The sequence below is a fragment of the Triticum dicoccoides genome, chromosome 2B (assembly GCF_002162155.2).
Source record: "Triticum dicoccoides isolate Atlit2015 ecotype Zavitan chromosome 2B, WEW_v2.0, whole genome shotgun sequence".
In the NCBI taxonomy this organism is placed as follows: domain Eukaryota; kingdom Viridiplantae; phylum Streptophyta; class Magnoliopsida; order Poales; family Poaceae; genus Triticum; species Triticum dicoccoides.
In genome coordinates this window covers 250221656-250240197 of record NC_041383.1, presented here as the reverse complement: position 1 = coordinate 250240197, position 18542 = coordinate 250221656, and the positions used below count along the sequence as shown (strand labels likewise).

The window sequence follows — 18542 nt, the reverse complement described above, 5'->3', positions numbered from 1 at the left end:
GGGCATTCACTGCCACGTCTTCCCCGGCTCCGCGTCATCCCCTTACCAGGCCTCGCCGTCGTCCACCGCCCTGGTGCTCTCGGTGCGGCGTGGTCAACGTGTTCAAGGAACGACTTCCATCGGAAGAGTACTGTACGTTGATAGGCTGACAGCTGGGTCTAGGGCAGCAGCAAGGAATTGGCTCCTTATTACGCGCAAAATAATTATTCCTCCACCTGAGAGCAAGGACCCACCGGACAGGCCACTGTATTTCGCGAAAAAAAACATCCCCCCTTACTGCTGGGACCCACCAGCTACATCTTCGCACGAAAGGAAGTGCCTGACATTCGGGACCCACCTAGTCAAACGTATGTAGCATTGTCATTCTGGTCGCGAACGTGTACGTACATACTGGTCGATGTAGAGGGGCGCACGTAGCATGTACACGTATGTACAACAGCCAGTCTGCAAGAAAGAAAATATGGCCACGTACATACATACGGGCGGGGTCTCGAACGCCTACTCGCGCATACGTACGACCAGGGCTCATGTACACTGCTGGGTCGAAACGGAGAAACTGCGTCGTCATCGTGTTCATGGGGAGGCAACGAAATGCTCGTGTTCATCGGGAGTCAACGGAATGCGTGGGAGCCAACCGGCTTGGACGGAACAGCCGATGGAAACGAGGCCTGGCGTACCGCAGAACGGAGGAAACGGCCTTGTGTTCGACCGGCCATGTTCAAAATGGGATCCTATTCATCGGGAGGGGTCTGGCGTACCGCAAAACGGAGGAAACAGACTTGTGTTGGACCTCCTACGGTCGAAACGGGGTCCTGTTGATCGGGAGGGGTGTGGCATACCGCAAAACAGAGGAAACGGACTTGTGTTGGAGCGCTACGGTCAAAACGGTGGTCCTGTTCATCGGAAGGGTGTGGCGTACCGCAAAACGGGACTCCACGGGATACTATTCATCTTCAGCGTCGACCTCCTCCAGCCTCCACGGGCAACTATTCATCCACCGTCGACCTCCTCCAGCCTCCACCTGTGATTGTTCATCCACGGGCTCCTGTTCATCCAGCCTCCACCACGCGCTACTCCATCGGCTACTTTTCAACCAGCCCTCTCCACCGGCTCCTGTTCAACCACCCCTCCACGGGCTACTGTTCATCCAGCCCTCCACCGTCTACTGTTCATCCAGCCCTCCATGGGCTCGTCCTGTTCATCTAGCCCTCCACGGGGTCCTATTCATCCAGCCCCAACCGGCTCGATCGATCGGGGTCCTGTTCATCCAAAGGCAACACCATGCGGTGTTGTTCATCCACCCCCACCGGGAACTGTTCATCCAAACCCCCCCAGCAACGCTCACCGTTCATCAAGTGAAGGAGGCAGCAGGGTTCGATCGTCTTCATTTAGCAGCAGTAGCGAACGAATCACTCGGGTTCAGTAACGTAGCTAGTATAATCGCTCGGGTTCAGTTAGAGCCCAACGCCTCGCTCGGGTTCAGTTAGAGCCCAACGCCTCGCACACACGTGCGTATGTGTACGAGAGAAACATGCATCGCTCAGCCCCCGACCACCCACTGTAACCGGGAACTCCCTGAAAGTTTCCTCGCCCTCGCTTCTACCAAGGTTTTTTCCTTCATGGACGGCCCAAAGAATGTCATGCAGTCGTGTCTCCGGCCCGCCCAGGACGAAAAGCCCATTTTCTGTCATGATTTTTTGTCATAGAAGTAGGAGCCCACCACATCTATGATGATACCGGGTTTTGTCACAATTATCTTCATAGAAGTGTCATAAGTATGACAGAAAAAATTCGTTCGGCCCAAAATGTCACGGATGTGTCTTTTTTTGTAGTGATAGCTTGGGGGTGCTGCATCACCTCTCGCATAAATGGGTTGATGACGTTGCCGAAGAACTTGTCCTTGGAGGAGCTTGAAGCGACCATGGTGGATTGGATCTGACAGAAAACAGCAAGAAAAGAAAACAGGAGATTTCTCCGCGATACGGAGGTTAACAGGTTCGGGAGGTATATATAGATTTTTTATCTTGGGGAACAAGCAGAACGGAAGAAAAACGGAGTCCGAAAAGTACACAAGGTGGGCATAACCCACCTGGGTGCGCCAGGCATGCCTCGCGCGCCCAGGTGTATCATGCCCTCCAGGGTCACTTTCCTGAAAGTTTCTTATTTTCCTGACTTTTTAAATATTCCAAAATTGACAAAAAATATTTTTGCGGATTTTTTGGAGTCCGTTTACTTACCGTATCACATACCTTCTTTTTTCATTATTCTGGAGTGTTCCGGAAGGTTTCCTTTATGTGTTGTTCCGGTGCCAAAGTTTGGATAACATTGCTTTCAACATTAATGGGCGTACCTGAGATATAGTGTTTTATTCGTTGCCCATTGATAACCTTCGGGCTAGTCCCTTCAGCATTATTTTTTTTATAGCTCCGGATCGATAGAACTCCTCGATGACATAGGGTCCTTCCCATTTGGAGAGGAGTTTTCCTGCAAAGAATCTGAAACGAGAGTTGTACAAAAGAACATATTCTTCGACTTTGAACTCATGCTTTTGAATTCTTTTGTCATGCCATCTTTTAACTTTTTCTTTGAATAACTTAGCATTTTCATAAGCCTGGGTTCTCCATTCATCTAATGAGCTAATATCAAATAACCTCTTTTCCCCAGCAAGTTTGGAATCATAATTGAGTCCTTTTATTGCCCAAAATGCTTTGTGATCTAACTCAAGAGGTAAATGACAAGCTTTTCCATAAACCATTTTATATGGAGACATACCCATAGGAATTTTATAAGCCGTTCTATAAGCCCAAAGTGCATCATCTAATTTCTTAGACCAATTCTTCCGGGACCTATTGACAGTCTTTTGTAAGATTAGTTTTATTTCTCTATTGCTAAGTTCAACTTGACCACTAGACTGGGGATGATAAGGTGACGCAATTCTATGGTTAACATCATACTTAGCAAGCATTTTACAGAAAACATCATGAATAAAGTGTGAATCACCATCAGTCATTAAATATCTAGGGAAACCTTGGGAAAATAACTTCCTTAAGCATTTTAATAGAGGTGTTGTGATCAGCACTACTGGTTGGAATAGCTTCTACCCATTTAGTAACATAATCAACAACAACCAAAATATGTGTATACCCATTAGAGGAAGGAAAAGGTCCCATGAAGTCAAATCCCCAAACATCAAATGGTTCAACAGCAAGTGGATAATTCATAGGCATTTCTTGACACTTATCGATATTACCTATTATTTGGCATTCATCACACGATGAGACAAACTTACGAGCATCCTTGAAGAGAGTAGGCTAATAAAAACCAGATTACAATACTTTATGAGCGGGTCTGTCTCCCGTGTGATGTCCTCCATAAGCTTCAGAGTGACATTTCCGTAGGATTTTTTCCTGTTCATCCTCAGGTACACAATGTCTAATAATACCATCTACTCCTTCTTTATAAAGATGTGGGTCATCCCAAAAGTAATGTCCTAAATCATAGAAGAATTTTTTTCTTTTGTTGGTATGTGAAGCTAGGTGGTATGTATTTAGCAACAATATAATTAGCATAGTCAGCATACCAAGGTGTATTATGAGAAACACTTATTGCAGCTAGTTGTTCATCAGGGAAGCTATCATTAATAGTTTGTGGGTCATTAAGAAAATTTTCATGCCTAGACAAGTTATCAGCTACGGGGTTCTCTGCTCCTTCCTTATCGGTGATATGTAAATCAAATTCTTGTAGCAGAAGAACCCACCTAATGAGTCTAGGTTTAACATCTTTCTTTTCCATAAGATATTTTATAGCAGCATGATTGGTGTGAAAAATTACTTTAGAATCAACAATGTAAGATCTGAATTTATCACAAGCAAACACCACTTCTAAGAATTCTTTTTCAGTAGTAGCATAGTTTATTTGAGCATTGTCTAGAGTTTTACTAACATAATGAATAACATTTAGTTTCTTATCAACTCTTTGTCTTAGAACAACACCAACAGCATAATCAGTAGCATCACACATAATCTCAAAAGGCAAGTTCCAGTCAGGTGGTTAAACAACAGGTGCACTAATTAAGGCTTTCTTTAGTGTTTCAAAGGCTTCCATACAATCATCATCAAACACAAAGGGAATATTCTTTTGCAAAAGATTAGTAAGAGGCCTAGAAATTTTAGAAAAGTCATTGATAAACCTCCTATAGAAACCAGCATGTGACGCCCCCGATTCTATTGTACACTAATCATACACGCAAATGTGTACGATCAAGATCAGGGACTCACGGAAGATATCACAACACAATTCTAGACACAAATTAAAATAATACAAGCTTTATATTACAAGCCAGGGGCCTCGAGGGCTCGAATACATAAGCTCGAAAACAAACGAGTCAGCGAAAGCAACATTATCTGAGTACAGACATGAGTTAAACAAGTTTGCCTTAAGAAGGCTAGCACAAAAGCAACATTGATCGAAAAGGCAAGGCCTCCTGCCTGGGAGCCTCCTCATTACTCCCGGTCGTCGGTGTTCGTCATGTAGTAGTAGGCACCCTCGGGGTAGCAGTAGTCGTTGGCGGGGGCAGCGGTCTCAGGGGCTTCATCATCTAGTTGCATCAAACGGATATGGGGGGGAGAAAGCAAAGCAAATGTGAGTACTCATCCGAAGTACTCAGCAAGCAAGGATCTACACTACATATGCAACATTATCAAAGGAAGGTTGTATATATGGACTGGGCTGCAGAAATGCCAGAAAAGAGGGGAGAGCCTAGTCCTATCAAAGACTAGCATCTTCATGATCTTCAGCGCTCTTGCAGTATTAGAAGCACTACAAAAAAAGACACATTCGTGACATTTTGGGCCGAATGAATTTTTTTCCTGTCATACTTATGACACTTCTATGACGATAATTGTGACAAAACCCAGTATCATCATAGATGTGGTGGGCTCCTACTTCTATGACAAAAAATCATGACAGAAAATGGGCTTTTTGTCCTGGGAGGGCCGGAGACGCAGCTGCATGACATTCTTTGGGCCATCCATGACAGAAAAACCCGTGGTAGAAGCGAGGGCGAGGAAAATATCGGGGTGTTCCCGGTTACGGTGGGTGGTTGGGGCCGAGTGATGCACGAAGGTTTGCGCGTTTCTCTTGTACACGCACGCGCGTGGGTGCGAGGCGTTGGGCTCTAACTGAACCCGAGCGAGGCGTTTGCCTACTGAACCCAAGGGATTGCACTGCAGGCTACGCGTTACTGAACCTGAGCGACCGATCGATGGCTGTTAACTGAACCCGATTGAGCGATTCCTTCGCTACTGCTACTAACTGAAGCTGATCGATGCTGCCTCAGGATGAACAGTGAGTGTTGTTGGGGGGTGGATGAACAGTTCCCGGTGGGGGGTTGGATGAACTGGACCCCATGGTAGTAGAGGCCGTTGTTGCTGGATGAACAGGACCCCGACCGAGCCGGTTGGGGCTGGATGAACATGACCCCGTGGAGGGCTAGATGAACAGGACGACCCCGTGGAGGGCTGGTTGAATAGTAGCCTGTAGAGGGCTGGATGAACAGTAGCCCGTGGAGGGGTGGTTGAACAGGACCCCGTGGAGAGGGCTGGTTGAACAGTAGCCGGTGGAGGAGCGCGTGGTGGAGGATGGATGAACAGGAGCCCGTGGATGAACAGTCGCAGGTGGAGGCTGGAGGAGGTCGACGGTGGATGAACAGTAGCCCGTGCAGGCTGAAGGAGGTCGACGGTGGAGATGAACAGTATCGCGTGGAGTCCCGTTTTGTGGTACGCCACACCCCTCCCGATGAACAGGACCCCCGTTTCGACCGTAGCGCTCCAACACAAGTCCATTTCCTCTGTTTTGCGGTACGCCACACCCCTCCCGATCAACAGGCCCCTGTTCCGACCATAGGAGGTCCAACAGAAGTCTGTTTCCTCCATTTTGCCGTACGCCAGACCCCTCCCAATGAACAGGATCCCGTTTCGACCGTGGCCGGTCGAACACAAGGCCGTTTCTTCCGTTCTGTGGTACGCCAGGCCTCGTTTCCATCAGCTATTCCATCCAAGACGGTTAGCTCCCACTCGTTCCGTTGCCTTCCGATGAACATGACGCATTCTATTGCCTCCCCATGAACACGATGCCGATGTCGTTTCTCCGTTCCGACCCAGCCATGTACACGAGCCTTGGTCGTACGTATGCGCGAGTAGGCGTTCGAGACCTAGCTCGTATGTATGTACGTGGCCGTATTTAGTTTCTTGCACCTCGGCCGATGTACGTACGTGTACATGCTACATGCGCGCGACACGTGCGTGCCTGTACATCGACCAATATGTACGTACATGTTCGCGACCAGAATGACAACACTACGTACGCTTCGACCAGGTGGGTCCCGAAAGTCAGGCACTTCCTTGCGTGCAAAGATGTAGCTGGTGGGTCCCAGCAGTCAGGGGGGCGAATCGTTTTTTCGTAATATGGACGCACTTCCTTGCATGCGAAGATGTAGCTGGTGGGTCCGAGCAGTCAGGGGGAAAAGTTGTTTTCAGGAAATACAGTGGCCCGTTCGGTGGGTCCCTGCTATCAGGTGGAGGAATAATTATTTTGCGCGTAGTAAGAGGCCAATTCCTTGCTGCTTCTATGGACCCAGCTGTCAGCCTATCAACGTACAATACTCTTCCAATGGAAGTCGTTTCTTGACCATGTTTGTAGGCGTTCTGGGAACGGGGGTCCCCGGACCTGCCTTCATCCGGCCTGCGGCGTGGCTCAAGCAGTGGCCCAGTACGACCTGTCTTCATCAACCCAAGCTCAATACCCTCGCGAGGGGCCAAGCCTCGCGGGTCAGACGACGCAAGGCTTCCCCAGGGGCGGCCTCACCAGGCAGGCTCACGAGGAGGTGGAGAGATCAAGGCAGGGGTACCTTGCGAGGTGCTCAAGCCATGACGATCAAGACCAGGCGGGCGCCAGGTGGGCGCCAGCCTGCGCAGTGTCCTCGTTTCCTCTTTGGTGCAAAGGGGGTAAGCGCATGCGCGAAGTACCGAGGCATCAAGCAAAGGTTACCATATCGGTGCAACGAGACTAAGACCAGCTGAGTGGCAGGACGGAGGTCACCATGGAGCCCAAGACAGCGTCATCGCCAGTGCCTTTGGCAATCGAAGACCAACTTTAGTCAGGATAACCTGTACTAGTTGTTCCCCTTCAAAATGGCCATTGTTGGCTCCCTTCCCGCTCAATATTTGGGAAGAGGACCAGGGCCCCTATAAATAGAGATAGCCACCAAAGTAGAGCTCATCTCATCCAGAGACGATCGAATCCACCCAAGTAGAACACCGCACCAGCTCAAGAACACCTCTCGCGATGCTGTTCTTTCTTTATACTGTTCATCATCAGCCCCGGAGGCAATCCACCACACACACTAGAGTAGGGTATTACACCACAACGGTGGCCCGAACTAGTATAAACCTTGTGTCCCTTGTGTTGTTCATCGTGTAGCTTAGATTCACGGCAAGGCGTTCGGACGTGGATCGGTAGGAAGTAGATCTTCGCGCGCACCCCAGAGTTCGAACCTTAAGGGTTTTGCCGGAAACCGATATCCGACATTTGGCGCGCCAGGTAGGGGTGCGCCGGAATCCTTCTTCCGACGTCCCTCGTTCCATCGTTCGTCGCATCCATGGCAGCTCGCTGAGCTCACGCCGAGCGTCGGGCTGCTCTCGCCGCCCGCGTCGCCCAGACGGCTCCCATCGGTGGGCCGCCCCGTTGTTCTCCGTCGCCTGCCGCCAACGCTGCCACCGGCCCGGCGGGGAACAAGCAGCAAGCGTCATCGTTGCATCCCTCGGTGCGGCGGAAAGGCCGCACCGCCATTCCATCGCTAACTCCAGCTGGTTCGTCGTCTCACGCTCGTCGCGCCCCCACGGACGCGTAGGCCGCATTGCTCCTGGCACGTGAGCTCCTGCACTACCACCCCGTCGATGACCTCTACAAGGAGTGGCTCGCTCGCACCACCGAGCTCGTCGGTGCCGCAGGGGGCTCTCTTGCACCGTCCCTCTCCCTGCCTTGCCCTCCGTCCTACGTGGGCGACGCTGCTCAGGAGGTGCCTCCGCCACCTCCTCCCTAAGAAGGTGCCCTGGCACCAAGGCGCGCAGCTCCTGGACGAGACCCACCACGTCCAGCACCCGTGCGACAGGAAAGAAGGCGCTCGTGTGCTCCCCGCTCCAGCATGTCAAGACCGCATCCCTACGCCAGCACGTCAAGACCCCGCGCTGCCCCTGGCGGCGGCGCGCCGGAATCTCCAAGAGCAAGTCCTGCGTCTACAAAGGGCCCCAGTGGCTACTACTGGCTGCCGCGCCTTCACCACCGAGCTACGCAGTGTCGCCTAGCCAGGCAAGTTCAAGCCGGATCTGCCTCCTCGCTACAACGGCACTGCCGACCCTGCAGAGTTCCTGCAGCTCTACGAGCTGGGCATCGAGACGGCCAACGGAGACGAAAAGGTCATGGCGAACTGGTTTCCCATGGCGCTCAAGGACGGTGCCCGCACTTGGCTCCTGAACCTGCCTCCCGGCTCGATCTCCTCTTGGGACGAGATGCGCACCCGCTTTATCGCCAACTTCCAGGGCACTTGTGACCGTCCTCCAGTCGTGGGTGATTTGCGCCGCATCAAGCAGCAACCTGGAGAGACCTTGTAGAAGTACATCCAACGCTTCAACAGCACTCGCCTCAAGATTCCCAAGGTGACCGAGGAGGCCATCATCTCAGCGTTCTCTGACAGCGTCCGCGATGTCAAGATGAAGGAGGAGCTGGCTATCCACGAGGATCTGTGCACATCTCTAGAGTTGTTCAACCTGGCGACCAAGTGCGCATAGGGCTGCAAACGAGTCGAGTTTGAGCGAGTTGGCCTAGGCTCAGCTCAACTCATATTAAAATTCGAGCGAGTCCAAAATGTGCGAAGCTCAAGGCCGAGCCGCAGAAAATGGCTCATGCTCAGCTTGTAGCGATCTCGAGTCGATCTCGAGCTAGTTTCGAGCTAAATAAGATGATTTTTTAAAATCATTTTAAGGCAAAATTTAAAGCTAGATAGGCGACAATAGAACAGAAAAATCACTATAAATTCGAATTATCCTTTCTCAAGTGAGGAGTAGTATTTAATAACAAGAGGACATGAATAGAAGGCGACAAAGGTGCGCCAGGTCTCAAGCTTTGACCAAAATAACAAGATATTGAACACACGGTTGGCCACGTGATGAGAATAAATTTTCTCCATGCTTAATTTCCATGTTTGCTAGTAGGTAAAGTAAAGAAAAAAAGTCGTATAGAACATATATGAAAATGAATGATCCTAATTCTTGGAGATTGGTATGAAGGTTATTTAATATACTTATATTATATCGAGCTATCGAGCTAAAACCGAGAGAGCCAATGCTGGCTCAAGATCGGCTCGTTTCTCGATCGAGCTACATAAAGTGTTCATACTCAGCTCATTTCTTTTTGAGTCGATCTCGAGTCGAGCTAAATTACGAGTCGATCTCGAGCGGCTCATGAGCCTCGAGCTTTTCTTGCAGCCCTGTGCACAAGGGCTGAGGAGGGGCGCCTCTCCCTTCTTGAGCTTCTAGCTGCTGACCCGAAAGAGAAGAAAGCCAAGGCCAAAGACATGAAGCGCAAAGGAGCAGTTGTGCTTGCAGCAGAACCAGACATGAAGCGTGGCAGGGACCATCCGAAGTCGTCCAAAGGAAACCGATACTACGCCTACCACGACCTCTACACCCACAACACCAACGAATGCCAGGAGCTCAAAGCCGCTCGGGAAGGACGCATCGGTCAACGCCCCGAGTGCAACGATCGGGGCTACGGCCGAGGAGGAGGAAGAGGTGGAGGACGATGGGACGACCGAGGCCCTCGCCAGGAGTGGCGTGACCGACCTCGTGAGGATCGCTGGCAGGACCAACCTCGTGAGGGGGCTTTGTTGGGGATATTACGACTGGGCATAAACCGGCTTACTTGGGCCGGGTTAACGTCATAGTGGTATAAGCAGGTGAAGGCCCAAGGCCTATAGTCGGTTTAGAATCTGTATCAGTAAAACCGACCTGATGTATAGCTTGTATTGTAAGTTAGGAATAGAGAGATACCGACCGGGATACGAATATGAACCGGCTGGGACTCTATGGACCGACGGGCGTCACCCGTGTATATAAGGGGACGACCCGGCGGCGGTTCAAGGGACAACCACAACTCGGGCCTAGGCGAAGCTTGTTTGCTCCCTAGCCATCGAGACCACATCAATTCTATCACAACTAGACGTAGGCTTTTACCTTCATCGAAGGGGCCGAACTAGTATAAACCCCACGTGTCTTTGTGTCCGCTTTAACCCCTTCAAGTAAACTCGTAGCGATGGCTCCACGACTAAGTCCTTTCGCTAGGACATCTGCCGTGACAAATCCACGACAGTTGGCGCCCACCGTGGGGCTATCGCATGATGGTTTGACGATCTTGGAGGGCAAGCTCAAAGGACTCGAAGGCTATGTTGTGGGCCGGATGACCAAGAGTCGTCGGGGCAGGATCTACATCGATGATGCAGGATGGGGTCCGGAGGCCGATTCAATTGAGTATGGTTACCGGGTCCCCTTTGGCAGCGTACAAATCTTCATCGGCAAGATCGGTGAGCCTGGGCCTGAGCCGGACATCTACACCAACCCCGTCGAGACGGCTCAGCGTGCGAGGTTTACTCAGGTTAAACCGGCCATGAAGCGTGCCTTCGTTGGAGTCATCTATGGAGGAGGGTATGAGGACGAATCAGAGCGCGATAGCGAGACTGTCGTCTATTCTGGCGACGAGTCCTCGACCGGAGAGACCGAGTCGCTATACCGGATTCAAGACGATCAAGTTAGGGGTTGTTCCGATGGCGACAGCATTCCGGAGCCCCCAGGCCAGATCAACCGGGTTGGAATATTCATGGCTGGCACCCAGGCGGCGAATTATTCTTCGACTGCCGCAGCAATGCTCTCCGGATCCGCAGCGGCAGCGGCAGCAGGGGCAGGAGGCCTTGTGCGCCCGCCGGTTCAAGTTCTATCTGATCTGTTTGACGCACTGGCCGCGCTTATGGCAGAGGATGACCCGGCGGATCAAGATGCTCATAATGCAGAAATCACGAAGGTGAGAGAGCAGATCGTGCAAGCCAAAGCGGATCTGGCAGCAGAAAAAGACCGGATGGCCGCAGAGCGGGCCGCTTTGGACGCACAGGCCTATAAACTCATGCTTGACCAAAATGCATCACAGGAGGTTTTAAAGCGAAAGCACAGATCACGCCTGCCGTTAGGGTTTGACCCCCGAAATCTCTTTCACACTCCGGGAGCTGGACCCAGTAATCCACCGCGGTACCAGGAGACAAACCGGATTGAGGCGCCAGGGCCAGGAGCGACGGTCCAACCTCGCCTGATGGAGCCCCCTCAGCAAAATATTGCGATGCCTCCACCGGTGCAGACGCCCCCGGGTCATTATTCGAATCCTATGGACAACCTTGTTGCGGCCGCAGCACGGTTAGAGGCCATCCCGGTCGAAGGAGATTCTCCGCAAGCAGTAGAAACGCGCCGGGTTAAGGAGCTTCTCCGGACCGCGCTGATGCAGCAGGAGGCATACTCATACAGCCGTGATCAGATTCATTCTACGCCCCGTCCGAGCCGGAGTTACAGCAGGCGCATAGATGAACCGGCCATATCAAGCAACGCGCACGGCCGTGAAGCGGCCCGTGGTGATGACCCGGCGGGTGGTGTTGTCGATGCTCGGGATGCGGTGAACCGGGCCCGGGCACAAAGGGAGGCCGAGTTAGCAGCACAGGATAATGCGGGCCAACTTACACCGGTTCGTTCTGCCACCTTTGCCGGACCAGGAATCACATCCGCTCTAGGAGTGCCTTGCTTGATCCCTGCTTTGCGTAGTGTGCGCCTGCCTAAGGATTTCAAGGGCCCACGCAAGGTGCCGAATTATACCGCTGATTTACCCCCTGAAGCATGGATAGAGAGTTATGAGATGGCCATGGAAATGCTGGATGTGGATGAGGCTGCATGTGCCAAATATTTCACCATGATGCTCGAAGGCACGGCTCGTACTTGGTTAAAGAGCCTACCGCCCAATTCTATCAGCTCTTGGGCCCAGTTGCGGAGCCGGTTTATACAGAATTTCAAGGATACATGTAAGCAGCCCAAGTCCATAGTAGACCTGGCGGCTTGTGTCCAGGAAGAAGGAGAATCAACGACCCACTGGGTGTGTCGCGTTTCGGAATTTTTGCACTCGTCTGATAGGATTAATGCTGACTCTGCAGTCTTAACTCTGGAAGGCAACTGCCGGTTTGAGCCTCTAAAATTGAAACTGGGACGCATGAAGCGACTCTGTAATGACATGGGAACCCTCATGGCTGCCCTAGTGAAGTATGCCGATTCGGACAGTACCAAGGATCCCGAGCTTAATGATAATGAAGCAGGGAAGGGAAAGAAGGATAGCAACTCCAAACAGCAGCAGAATAAACTAGTGGGTCATGGAAACGGAGGCAAGCGCAAGGCGGACGGCAGCGTGGACTTTGTGGCTAACACTAACGCACAGGACAGGGGGCAGCGGCGCAGAGGTAAACCGGCAAATCATAACGGGGCTCCCAATCCTAGTGCAAGCCGTTTGAACTATTTGTTGAATCAGCCTTGCCCAAAGCACGGGACGAAGGAGGCACCGGCTAGCCATCTTTGGAAAGATTGCTACATCATGCAGGAGTTCAAGAACTCTAATGCTTTCCGGTATGATCACGGATCAGGTGGCGGGTCAGGATCCGGTTTCAGCGGGCCGGATCACGATGGGGTTTCCGGTTCAGGACGTAATCAGGGCGGTCACAACTACCAGAATAATCAGAAGAGCCAGCAGCAGCAGCAGCAGTCAGGCTATCAGAGCCAGCAGCAGCAGCAGCCGTCGGGCTATCAGAGCCAGCCGAAGCAGTTGAGCAATGGGCAGTACCATGTCTTCACAACGGGCTTGGATAAGCGTGACCGAAAACTCCACCAACGAGCGGTGAATTCTGTTGAACCGGCCTTACCGCGTTACTTACGCTGGTCAGAGCAGCCCATCGTGTGGAGCAGAGAAGATCACCCGCTCCGGGTTGATAATCCGGGTCAGTTAGCATTAGTGGTGGACCCTCAGGTGGGGGGTTATAAATTTACCAAGGTACTCATGGATGGAGGAAGCAGTATTAACATACTGTATTATGAGACATTCAGGCGCATGGGACTAACTGACAAGGATCTCAGACCATCAAATACGGTGTTCCATGGTGTTGTGCCAGGCAAATCTGCATATCCTGTTGGTAAAATAGCTCTAGATGTGACGTTTGGAGACGAGCATGACTCCCGGTCGGAAAAATTGAGCTTCGAAGTGGTGAAGATCCAAAGCCCGTATCACGCCTTGTTTGGGCGACCGGCTTATGCCAAATTCATGGCGCGGCCTTGTTATATCTACTTACAGCTCAAGATGCCGGGTTACAAGGGGACGATAACGGTTTACGGGAACCGTCGGATCGCTTTGGAATGTGAAGAGGGTGATGCGGCTTACGCAGAGTCGGTCTGTGCCACGGAAGAGTTGAAGTATTATAAGGACAATGTCGATCCGGCAGATATGACCCCTTTAAAGAAGCCAACTACAGAGCATGATTCAGATCTGAAGTTCAAATCGGCAGCTGAGACCAAGCTTGTTGACTTCGTGCCCGGCGATTCATCCAAGCAGTTCACTATCAGTGCCAACCTGGATCCCAAATAGGAAAGCGCGCTCATCGAGTTCATCCGTGAGAATCGGGACATTTTTGCATGGAAGCCATCTGACATGCCAGGTGTACCGAGGGAACTCGCTGAGCACACTCTTAATGTGGATCCTAAGTATAAACCGGTGAAACAGTTCCTCCGCCGGTTTAAAGAAGAAAGACGCAAAGCCATTGGAGAGGAAGTGGCCAGGCTTTTAGCAGCTGGTTTTATTATTGAGGTGTTCCATCCAGAGTGGCTTGCTAATCCGGTGCTGGTTCTTAAGAAAAACGGCACTTGGCGTATGTGTGTGGATTATACAGATCTTAACAAAGCCTGTCCTGCAGACCCTTTTGCCCTCCCCCGTATTGATCAGATCATTGATGCCACGGCGGGTTGTGAGCGTTTGAGTTTTTTGGATGCATACTCTGGATATCATCAGATCAAGATGGCGGTTAAGGACCAGGAGAAAACAGCATTCATCACTCCCTTTGGAGCCTTCTGTTATGTATCTATGCCCTTCGGGCTCAAGAGTGCCCAAGCCACCTATCAACGGTGTGTACAGAATTGCCTGCATGAGCAGATCGGCCGCAATGTGCACGCTTATGTAGATGACATTGTAGTAAAATCAAGGCAGAAGGAGACACTGGTGGATGATTTAAAGGAGACCTTTGACAACTTGCGAGCTTACAGGATGATGCTTAATCCGGCCAAGTGTGTTTTCGGTGTTCCAGCAGGCAAGTTGCTGGGTTTCTTGGTGTCTAACAGAGGAATTGAGGCTAACCCGGAGAAGATTACGGCTATTACATCTCTAGCTAAACCGGAGTGTATCAACGATGTTCAGCGTTTGGCGGGCCGAATCGCTGCGCTGAGCCGGTTTATCAGCCGCCTCGGGGAGAAGGCTATCCCTTTGTACCAACTGCTGAGGAAGACAGACAATTTCGTCTGGAGTACAGCTGCTGACGAGGCATTTGAGGATTTGAAGCGGCAGTTAGCCAATCCGCCTGTTCTTGCAGCTCCGGTCGACAAGGAGCCACTATTATTATACGTAGCGGCTAATGCTCGGGCAGTTAGTGTGGCTATTGTGGTAGAGCGCAAAGAGGCAGGCAAGGAATATCCGGTTCAGCGGCCGGTTTATTATATCAGTGAGGTGCTGATTGAGTCCAAGCAAAGGTATCCGCATTGGCAGAAGCTGGTCTATGGTGTTTTTATGGCCAGTCGAAAATTGAAGCAGTATTTTCAAGGGCACCCCATCATAGTGGTCAGTTCAGCTCCCTTGGGTGATATTATACAGAATCGGGAGGCGACTGGCCAGATTGCCAAGTGGGCTATAGAGCTGGGGCCACACGGTCTGAAGTACGTGCCTCGGACGGCCGTGAAGTCTCAAGCACTTGTTGATTTCATCAATGATTGGACGGAATTACAAGCACCAGAGGAGAAGCCGGATCACACATATTGGACTATTCATTTTGATGGGTCCAGGCAATTGGAAGGCTCGGGGGCTGGAGTCGTATTAACTTCCCCGCGAGGTGATAAGTTTTGTTATGTTCTCCGCTTAATGTTCCCTTGTACTAATAATGCAGCTGAGTATGAAGCCTTGCTCCATGGTCTGTGGATGGCTAAAGAGATGAATTTAAGCCGGGTCAAGTGTTTTGGTGACTCAGACCTAGTGGCTCAACAGGTGTCTGGCACTTGGGATTCTAAGGACCCGCTCATGGCTGCATATCGTCGGGAAGTGGATAATATTGCAGGTTGTTTCAAGGGTTATCAAGTGGATCATGTGGACCGTCGGAAGAATGAAGCGGCGGATGCTTTAAGCCGGTTGGGCTCTCAGCGTAAACCGGTCCCGCCTAACGTCTTTTTGGATGTGTTGCACAATCCGTCAGTCAAGCTCCCAGGTGAAGCGGATTTGGCCATTCCTGATCCGGAGTCCCAATTGGTGGCAGCCCTGCGTGTTATTCCGGATTGGACAGTTCCTTATCTTGCGTACATGACAAGGGGGGAGCTGCCAGAGGATGAGATTCTGGCCAAGCAGATAGTCCAGCGATCCAAGTCTATGACGATTGTCAATGGTGAATTACATCATTGCAGTGTATCAGGGGCGTTTCAATGTTGTGTCTCTCCTGAAGAAGGCTGTGAAATCTTAAGAGAAATCCATGAAGGGGATTGTGGGCACCACGCCGGTTCAAAGTCTCTGGTTGCAAAGGCGTTTCGTCATGGGTTCTACTGGTTGACAGCTCATGCTGACGCGGAGGACTTGGTTAAACGGTGTGATGGATGTCAGAAATTTTCAAGGCGTGCTCATGTGCCGGCTCAGGAGTTGAGGATGATCCCAATAACATGGCCGTTTGCAACTTGGGGGCTAGACATGGTTGGACCTTTTAAAAGATCCAAGGATAAGAAAACTCACCTTTTGGTGGCAGTTGACAAATTTACCAAGTGGGTTGAAGCGGAGCCTGTCAGCAAGTGTGATGCAGCAACAGCGGTACAGTTCATCAAGAAGGTGATTTTCCGGTTTGGTTTTCCACACAGTATCATTACTGATAATGGTACCAATTTATCCAAGGGTGCTATGAAGGAGTTCTGTGAACGTGAACACATCCGACTTGATGTGTCGTCAGTAGCACACCCCAGTCCAATGGACAGGCAGAACGAGCTAATCAGGAAATCTTGCGAGGCATCAAACCCCGGCTTTTGGTCCCATTGCAAAGAACACCAGGATGTTGGGTTGAAGAGCTGCCATCTGTATTATGGAGTATCAATACTACGCCAAACCGGTCCACAGGATACACGCCGTTTTTCATGGTCTATGGAGCAGAGGCGGTTCTCCCTAGTGACATCCGGCATGATTCGCCTCGTGTGGCAGCTTATGTTGAGGCAGATAATGAGACAGCACGACAAGATGCTTTGGACCTATTGGACGAAGCGCGTGATATAGCGGCTGCCCGTTTGGCGATTTACCAGCAAGATCTTCGTCGCTATAACAGTCGCCGGGTTAGAACCAGAACTTTTCAAGAAGGAGATTTGGTGCTTCGATTCATCCAAGGTCAAACGGATATGCACAAGTTATCCCCGCCTTGGGAGGGACCTTTCGTAGTCAGCAAGAATCTGCACAACGGGTCGTATTATCTGATTGATATTCGAGAGCATCAAGACTCACGTACATCAGAAGAGGAGACCAACAGACCGTGGAATATAGCTCATCTTCGGCCTTACTATACTTGAGCCATTGGCTCTATTTATGTACATATCATGACAATGTATATATTATCTTTGATATATCAAACCGGAGCCTCAGCCGAAGCGGGGTCTCTGTCTTTCTCATCATGTGAGGATACACGGAGTGGTTCTGTCTAAAGCGGCCTCCGGTTTACCCTTTGACATTTGTTTTATATCACTGGGGGCTTTGGTCGTGTCCGAACCAACGAACACCCTTTGATAGGCGACAGCCACCAGATCATTTGGGGACTGAGTCAAGTTTGAACCAGTAATGCCTCTTGGTCGGCCTAAGGCCACAATATCACTGGGGGCTTTGGTCGTGTCCGAACCAACGAACACCCTTTGATAGGCCACAGCCACCAGATCATTTGGGGACTGAGTCACGTTTGAACCAGTAATGCCTCTTGGTCGGCCTAAGGCCACAAAATCACTTGGGAGCATGGTCGGGCCCGAGCCATTGCTACGCCTCTTGATTTGGCATATATGCCACGAGTCATTTGGGGACCTGGCTGACTTGAATCATTGTCACCCCTATTGGGGGCCTTGATCCTGTCCGACCATGGTAATGCCATCTGAACAGCTTAATATAGCATATTTTTGCGAATGGTTTTTATCATTACTTTCGTTTCCATCTTGTTTTCATGGTTTGTTCGTTTTTGCTTTTGCTGGATTTCTTTATGTCGACAAGCATATTTTTTCCGGTTCAGCCAATGATTTTTGATCCCCCTTCTAATCCGGAGGAGTCTCCCGGTTTACCTTTTCCCTGTTACACTCATGGAATAACCAGGGGGCTTGTATTAAGTCAGCACGGTTTGTACGGGGGCTACTTTCTCCCTTTTTTGACGGTATTGGTTTATAAAACCACCGCTTCAGGCTTGGGTAAACCAGCTTTATACCCAAACATGGAAGGTATTTGTGTATCATGTGTTTGTTATATTTCTGATACACATATCAAGATCATAATCCGGCTGCGGTATAACCGCTACCGAAGTTCAAATTTTTTTTGATTGCAGGAAATATGAATTAAAGTTTTTCAAGCAAAAGCTTTAGTACTTATGCACGAAGGCATATCCCAGGCAGAAGTTTTCACTATCCTATTACAAGGCAGCATGGTGCCCAAACAAAATCGTTGTTTCTGTAGAAGGATGTTTCAAATAGCACTTCAAACTGGCTTCCGGTTCAAGCTTGCTCCTCGTCCTCCGCCGCTTCAGCTTCCTCGTCTCTACCCATTGGCTGGAAATCAACAGTGGTCCAGTCGATTCCCATTAAAGCTTGGAAAACAGCTTCTTCATGGATCAGGGAAGACGGTTCAATATCAGGGGCGTAAGTGTGCTTACGGATTGGAGGAATCAGATTCTCCGCTTCAACAGTTGGGGCAGGCATTCGCTTGTTTTGATCATTGTATTGCGCTTGATAATGCGTCAAATCCGCCTCTTCAGCTAGCTGGCAAGCCAGAGGGCGCACTGCATGGTTTATAGCCCTTAAATCTTCTTCGTCGAACTCAGAGCCGTCTTCTTTCAGACTGGGATAGCCTTGAGCTGCTTCCACAGGATCAAAGTCGGGCACCCATGCCTTTGC

At 50.6% G+C, this 18542-nt stretch overlaps 1 pseudogene; it reads left to right on the top strand.

Annotated features, from left to right (window-relative positions):
- Nucleotides 1-14856, top strand: part of LOC119367635 — an 82924-nt pseudogene extending 68068 nt beyond the window's left edge.
- The last annotated feature ends 3686 nt before the right edge of the window (nt 14857-18542 follow it).